We start from the raw sequence: 8,175 nt of genomic DNA on the forward strand, positions 1-8,175 counted from the left end.
AACGTCATCTCTGGGATGAAGCCTGTTTGAAATGTTTGCTGAGCCCCTTCACTGAGTTGGTCAAAGTGTCACATACTCGTGACTGTTGCTGTGCGCTGGCTTATCTCTGCCTCCCAAGCCTGAATAGCATGAGGGCAGCAGGCCCCGGTTCTGAGGGGGCAGCTCTCTTCCTGTTTACTGCTGCCTTAGACCACGGCGACTTTCCAGGTCATTCTAATGAGATACAATGTGTCTTGGGAAAATACTAGGAAACCGGGAATTTAAAAACAAGAAGGTCGGGTGACATGAGAACTCTGCGTGATGGAGTCTGGCAAAGTGAGAACGCTGACCAGGAGTTCACCAGAGGGCGAGGAGGAGCCGGAAGGGAAACCCTCAAAGCGACTCCTGGAAATGGTGTAGCCAGTGCAAAGCCTCTAGAACTCCCCCTCCTGATGTCTTCCGATACCTCCTTGCTTCAAGTTATGAGTAGTCTTTTTTTTTTTTTTTTTTATCATGGCAACTGTGTGGGCAGACAATCTCCAATCAAGCTTCCGACCCCTCATGAATTCGTAATAGAGTCGATTGCTGTCACTAAATATAGGACAATTTACCTGCACTTAGAAAGGAATTGGCCCGGTACACTGAGTGACCACAGGGCATTTGTCTATTCCACTTCCCCCCTGGCTGTCTTTTCTTTTAAAACCTTCACAACAGCATGCATCCCGAGTGTACAACAAGCAGAACTCCCAGCTTCCCTGAGCAGTCTGTGGACGTTGGTTCTGGAGGAGCTGGTGGCTTTCCCCCATGGCCCACTCCTTCACCACTTAGGGAACGGGAGGAGCAAACTTATTCATGGCTTTCGAGCTATTCCTGTATCAGGAACAATATATTCTTAAGCACTACATGCATCCGAGATTTGTCGCGATGTGGTCCATTTATTTTAATTTGGGACTGTCAGTGGGAAAAAAAAAGAAGTAATTAAACTTGTGACTAGCATGGAAAGCCATTTAAGTCCTAACGTTACAGCCTGATTCCGACTAGTTTCACTATATTTCTTCCACTTGTCAGATCAAAGTCCCAACTCCTAGAACTCAGCCATGCTTTGATTAATTACTTCACACAATGAATTTGCAAATTATAGTTCTATGTGATTTATGTCATTTTTAGCTTCAATCAGATTTTGGCAGGGAGGGGAGGGCTCTCTTCAGTGAGCCAGTCAGCCTTCACCTTGGAGAAAACATGTTTTTAAACTGCATTATAGTGTTTTGTGGTTAGAAAAGAGTTATACATAAAGCTTTTCAATCATATGTTGCCTCTTAACTAGAATGTAGAAGAAACCTGTTATTCTCATTGGAGACCACACTCGAAGGTTACAATTTAATTTCTGCTCTCCACAAGGTCCCTGAGCCATACCTCATTTTTTCTCTTGTGCCTCAGTTTCTCTCCTGTGCTGGACTGAGTCTCTGGCTCCTCCCCACCTTCTCCCCTCCAGTTTCCTGTCGAGAGAAATGAGGGTAAATTTATTTGACACTATTACATTTTTTTCCTCCAAAATTAAACGTGGGGATTGATTTGGATAATTTGCAGTCATTGTTTAAAGGTATTTTAATTTTTCTTCCACCTTCTTCATCCTTTCTCTTTATTTTTCTTTTTTTCTCTTATATATTTCTTTTTCTTTTAATCAATCATTGGATGGACTTTCAGCAAAGCTTCACCAGAACTTGCCACATGGCCTTTGGAATTGAAGTTAGAGAAAGCCCCTCCCTGCTTCCCCAGCCGGATCCTTCATGGAAACTGGAAAAACCACCCATCTGTCACCTCAATCCTTGCTCTGGGAGAGAGGTTTCAGGTAGGGGCTGACAGGCTCTTGGTCCCTGCATTCTGAAAATATTAGCTTAGTAGGGACCCTGCTTATGTCCCAGAGAATCAGGTCTTGATTTTCAAAGAGCTGAGGAGCTTCACAGAGTAGGCAGCTGCCCCAGTCCCTGGTGACTTGGCCAAGTAGGAAAGGAAAAAATCCTAGAAATAAAGATCTTTCAAGAGATTTTCAACTGTTAGCCAAACAAGATTCAGAGCACATTTACAACAACTCACTAAGGTACATGTTTATAAATGGGATAAACCAAGGAACTCGGATCCCAAGATAAATATGTCAGCACACGTAGTCTTGCATTCATTAAAAAAAAAAAAAAAACAAAACCTCAAAACCATAATATAAAGATCATAAATATTAATATTCCCCTTTTTATTCAAAATTGTATTCATGAGAGAATTGTTGTCCATATGGCCCAAAGAGAATAATATTGCCCAAAATATTTAATAAGAACTTCTTTAGTATGAAACGGATACAAACCACATTACAGCTGATAAAGAAAATAGAGGGAATAATCAGTTATGATTCCACCTGACTTAAAAACTACTCCTAATTCTCCAGGTGCCTTTCTTTCCAGGCCCTTTTTCTTCAGTGCAGGTGAACTTTTACATTGTCCTCAGAGCTTGAGTATATTTTTCTCTGTTAATTACTTCCGTCTATACCATAAACATGTTTTACATCCTACTCTGTATCGTATTTCTTCAAGTAAATACACTGTAATTTATCTGACTATTTCACTCTTTGGGGTTATTTAATTTTTTCCCTGTCTTTTAGGATTACGACTAATACTGCAGTCAACAACCTGGGGTGTGCAAATATTTTAGGTTAATTTTTGAAGCCAGATTCCTGTAAGTGCAACTCCCGGGACAAAGTTCTTGATACATACACTGCCAAATTGTCTTTCTTTTAAAGGGTTCCTTCCATGTATAATATCAGGAACAATACATAGAATACCAACCTTGTTACACGGTGCTTGACATTGTGTTACTATAAAAACTTATTTTTATTGAACTGTAACGAACATGCAGCGTTGTGTCAGTTTCAGGTGTATGATGCAGTGATCGGACAGTTCTATCCGCACTCGGTACAGTAAGGGCGCCCCTGATCTCCATCCCTTAGCTCACACACCCCTGCCCCACTTCCCTCTGGCGACCACCAGTTTGTTTTCTGTGTTTAAGGGTCGGTTTCTTCTTCTATTTTTTTGTAAAGATCTTATTTATTTATTTGAGAGAGAGGGAGAGAGAATGAGCGAGCAGTGAGGGGGCAGAGGCAGAGGGAGAAGGGGAAGGAGAAGCAGACTCCCGCCGAGCGGGAAGCCCTATTTAGGGTCCCCGGGATCATGGCCTGAGCTGAAGGCAGAGGCTTAACCGACTGAGCCACCCAGACGCCTCTGTTAGTCTATTCTTGTTCTTTGTTTCTTAAATTCCACATACGAGTTATATCAGATGGTATCTGTCTTAGTATTATAACTTAAAACACCGATTTATTCGTGTTTTGGCAAAAATGCTTCTCATCGGTGTTTATGTCTTTGATTAATTGTGAAGGTTTCTATGTTTCCCATGTAACTCGCCGGCTGTGGCTCTGCCCCTCTGAATCACCTGTTCCCTCAGCTGTACGCTTCCAGAGGTCTTTTACCCGTCACCTCTCTTCCCATCTCAATGATTATTTTCAACCCTCATCTTAGGGATATATTTCTTGAAACATTTTCTTCATTTGGCCTCTCCTGTGCCCCCTTCTCCTATTTTCTTCTCTCGTTGTCACCTTCTTTTCTCCTTTTTTGGGTTCCCCTTCCTCTGTGGCACCTTGAATATTGGGAGTTTCTCTGTTCTGCACACTCTTCTCACTTTCTTCCTCTTGCTGGATGATTTCATCCATCCCCATGGCTATAAATACAGTTCCTGTATAGATGACTTACATATCCAGCCAGAGAGTTCCTCTGACTCATACTTCTAATTATCTACAGCACGTCTCTAACTACACATCTCGAAGTTAACATAGCTGAGGCTGAACTCCTCATTCTCCCCCAAATCTGTTCATCTCCATCTTCCCCATCTGCGTGATGACACCCCACCCTCCGGGCCGCTAGGCTGAGCAACTCTGGCGTTCCCTCTCCCTTCTGCTCAGACCGTCAGCCCCAACCCCCTGCGTCTGCATGTTTCCTTACACGTCTGCCGCCACCTTCAGAGTTCAGGCCATTGTCCCTGGCCTGGACAATCGCAATAATTTTTAGTGAACTTCCTCTCCGCTCCACATTTCATTTTTCACTATGCAGCCAGAATTTTGTTTCAGAAGCAAAATTAGACTGTGTCTCCCTTGCTTAGTATGCTTCAAACGCTTTCCATCTCACTTATAATGAAATCCAAATTCCCTGATCTAGCATAGGCTTTGCCCCTGCCTATGTTACCAGCTTTCTTTCTTGCCTCTTTCCTTCTTTCTGTCCAGTCAGCTTGACCTTCCTGATCTTCTCTTTATTTTTTTATTTTTAAAAAAATTTTGAGACAGGGAGCAGTGGGGGAGGGTCAGAGGAGAAGGAGAGAGAATCCCAAGCAGAATCCATGCTCAGCGCGGAGCCCATCTCAGGGCTCCATCTCACACCCTGAGATCATGACTTGAGCCGAAAATTGGATACTTAACCAACCGAGCTACCCAGACACCCCAACCCTCTTGGCCTTCCTTAGGCATGACCAGCGCTGTCCTGAATCTGGGCCCTAGATGCTCCTGGATCATGGGCTCCCTGAATCCTCAACTGATCTTAACTCTGCTTTGCCTTAATGCTACCTTTTCAGAGAGAATTTTCCACACCTCTCTATCCAAGATATTTTCCCCATCCTTTTAGTTTCTGTAATAGGATTCGTTCCCTTGGTAACCCTCACGGCAGTGGGAAACCGGACCGTGCATCACTTTACTTGCTGTTCCCTTGTCTCTCATTCTGACTGTGAGCTCCACGGGGCAAAGGTTATGTCTGTTTATCTCCTTGTGCCCAGGCTCCCACACAACACCTGTCACAACACAGGGGCCCCTGGGTGGCTCAGCCGGTTAAGTGTCTGTCTTCAGCTCAGGTCATGATCTCAGAAAGCTGGGATTGAGCCCAGTGTCTGGCTTCTCACTCAGTAGGAAGCCTGCTCCCCCCCCACCCCCATCACCTCATCCTGCTTTGCTTGCTCCCTTTCTCTCTCTCTCTCTCCAAAAACAAAAACAACAAAAAAGCCATATCTTCTTAAAAAAAAAAAAATAGCTAGCACAATGCAGCCCTCACTGCACTGAGTGGATGTGCACCACCAATAATTTTTTTATTGCATTTATTTATTTAGGGGTGGGGTGGGGAAGGGGAGAGGGAGAAAGAGAATCCCCCACAGACTGCACTGCGTGTGGAGCCTCACATGGGCCTTGATCCCAGGACCCCCAGGTCCTGACCTGGATGGAAGCCATGAGTTGGACAGACGTTCATCTGACCGAGCCAGCCAGGAGCCCAGATGCGCGCCCACAACATTTTATGTTACCTCTGACAGTGAGAGCTCACTGAAAGACTTTGATGACCGGGTTGGGGTTTGGGAAGATGGTTCAGCAGAAGCCGGGGGAATGGATTACGAAAGTATGAAATTAGCCAAGTGACCCAGTTAGGTAGCTCTCGTGGCCTCGACGCTAGAGAGGACAGCCTGCACTCAGGACATGAGCCATCTCCTTACTAAGTACGGGGCTGAGTGCGGACAGTAGAGTCCATTCAGGTGACAGCCAGCAAGCTGCCTTGCGAGAGTGGATGTGGCGGATTGGTGGGGACAGAAGATAAATTGAGGTTGCAGACAGAATGCGAGAGCTGAGGCAGGGGTCAAGTATTTTGGGGGGGGCTTGGCTGGAAAGGAAAGGAGTGGCAGGGTGGGAAAAAGAAGGGTGGTGAGTTTGAAGGAAAGATTTTAACTGTAAAGGAAGCAGCTTGAGGACGCGCCCTGATTCCACAGGGGACCCAGATGGTGTAGAGACGGAGAGGCTGGATGCGCAGAAAGGCAGAGGCCGAGCGGGAGCAAGCCCGGTTGGGCTGGGATGTGTGGAGTGCGCTGGGCGTGCGGTCAGGCCTGAGGTGGCGAAGGGGAGCACGGCTTTTCCTTTGAGCCTGAAGGGAACAAGGCTCCCCAAGGGTGGGACGTGGTTTTCTCTTCCACTGGCCTCTTCCCGAACTCAGCTCTCATTTCTGAGCACAGAGAAGCCCACCGGTGCATCACAGGTTACTTGACAAGGTGGAGATTTGATCCCATAAGGCGTGTTCACACCGATTTACGCCCAACTCTGAAGGCCACTTACAAGTCACACACATCCCGTCTTGAAGCCAAGAGCCAGCCTCCGGATTGCACTCTGCCACGCTTCTCCTCGGCTGACGTTCTGGGCCTCCCACAGCTGGGCAGCATTGTGTGTTTCCCTGTAGCACAACACGTCCGCAACCCATTACCCCACTGCTCGGGGGAGATGGGCTCAGCCTCCTTTTTGCTCATTTCCTGAAGTAGGAAAAGCAACGAACTCCAGTGAGGATGGGCGACTTTGTTTCTCTTACATCCTCAGATCTCCTGCCCACCAAGACATTTCTACATTGACTCGTGGGTCCTTTCAGCTTTGTGGGCACCGAACAACATGCAGGGGAGCAGGGGCCAGGACACAGCCAGGATCGACAAAGCTTCCAGTGTCCTCACAGCAAGCTGTACCGATGAACCCCAGTTCAGCCAAGGTCATCAGACCACAGGTGTGTTACTATCAGGGCGCAGGATGGTCCTGGCGCTTGCTACCCCCAGGCTCTTAATCGTGATGGCTGTTAGCTGCCTCTCATTGTGACGCTTGTTAGCATGGGAGAAACATGAGAGACAGAATCTCAGTTTAACTCTTGCTCTGAGCTTCCTTTGGTCTATCTTCCTGCTGAAGAGAGGATGGTTTGGTTCTTGCTGTGAAAGTCATTTGATCTAGATCCCATCTCCTGAATTGCGTGGTGGTGTCTAGTTAATCCTGATGGGACATTATTACTGACCGAACAAGTTCAGGGAGGAAATGGCACTTCAGGAAAGAAGTGTCTTTAAATGATGGATTTCAGCAAAAAATATGAGAATTATACACATATATAACGTATATATATACACAGACACACCTACACAGTATTTCCTTATGTCCCATAAACTCAGAAAAATTCTCCTTCTCTTTGCTTGTTTACAGCTGAGCTCTTCTGGAAGTTGGCACAGGGAGACACTGAAACAGTCAGTGTGCAGAGGTTATGAGAATGAGCTGATCCCCACACGCAGAAGTCTTCTAGATGGGCAACATGCCCCCAAAGGTTTGATGTATGATGAAAACTCAGAATTTTCACACTTTCACCTATGAATGGAATTAATCCGCAGCTTGGAAATGCAACGTTGATTCATATATGGTAATTGGCTTACATTTATAGCTTGCATTAAAATGTTAAAGGTTGTTTAATGGGGTCTAATAACACAGATTCTGCTTCGAGACTTCTGAAAATACCTGCATGGGTTTGCTTGTCCTTTAGTATAACATGACACCAGTAAACAGGTGGCTGCAAGTGGCCTGTAAGCTTAAAGGACAGCCGAAGAGTGTTTAGCCCAGAGTCCTGGCATGGTGACCACCGGCTCTGCATGTCTGCCTCTTATATAAGTCAGGTCCTTAGATTTGGGAGCAGCACTCCACGGATCTCAGAACGGCATAGACTCTCAGCAGAATGATCAGATAGTGTCTGAATGACTTTGCTGCCTTCCCACATGGGTGGTCACCCATTGTAATTTACAGGGATTATAAGAAACAATGTTAACCCAGGGATAACTATGGTGTGTGTTTCTCTTATTGCTTTCTAGTAACTTACGCACATACAGCATGGAAAATCTATACTGTCTAGTTTTATATCTCTTTTTTCCCCACATAATATCCTTTTGTAGGCATATCTCCTATACATTGAAAGGCCTCAGTGCTATAGTTCACCTTACCAATGTACCACTAATGTATTTATCTTTTCCTGATGTTTGCCATGAACAATGTTTCCATTTTTGCCACAGTAAACAATGTTACAGACACGGTGTCATGACTGAATGTGCCCATCTCTATTTTCTTAAGATAGATTCTGAGAAGTGGGATCAATTTTAGTGCTTTAATCCATATTCATTACATACTTCTAGGAAGCATGTACCAAATTATAGACCTAATATGATTCTTTTGCTAAAAAAGGATACCATCATCACCATTATCATTGTCAAAAAAATTTTAAAAACCTTTTGTTAATTTGATAGGAACGAAATGATGTCCCATTGTTTGAAGCTATGTATCTCTGCTTACCAGTG

General features: G+C 45.1%; 1 long non-coding RNA gene across 1 annotated transcript; it reads left to right on the forward strand.

Annotated features, from left to right (window-relative positions):
• The first annotated feature begins 5,152 nt into the window (after positions 1-5,152).
• LOC309849075 lies at positions 5,153-7,298 on the forward strand. The gene is made up of 2 exons (XR_014303471.1): positions 5,153-6,581; positions 7,043-7,298. It is a non-coding gene; the product is annotated as an uncharacterized lncRNA (long non-coding RNA).
• The last annotated feature ends 877 nt before the right edge of the window (positions 7,299-8,175 follow it).

This window comes from Mustela nivalis (genome assembly GCF_964662115.1).
Source record: "Mustela nivalis genome assembly, chromosome: 15".
Taxonomy (NCBI): Eukaryota; Metazoa; Chordata; class Mammalia; order Carnivora; family Mustelidae; genus Mustela; species Mustela nivalis.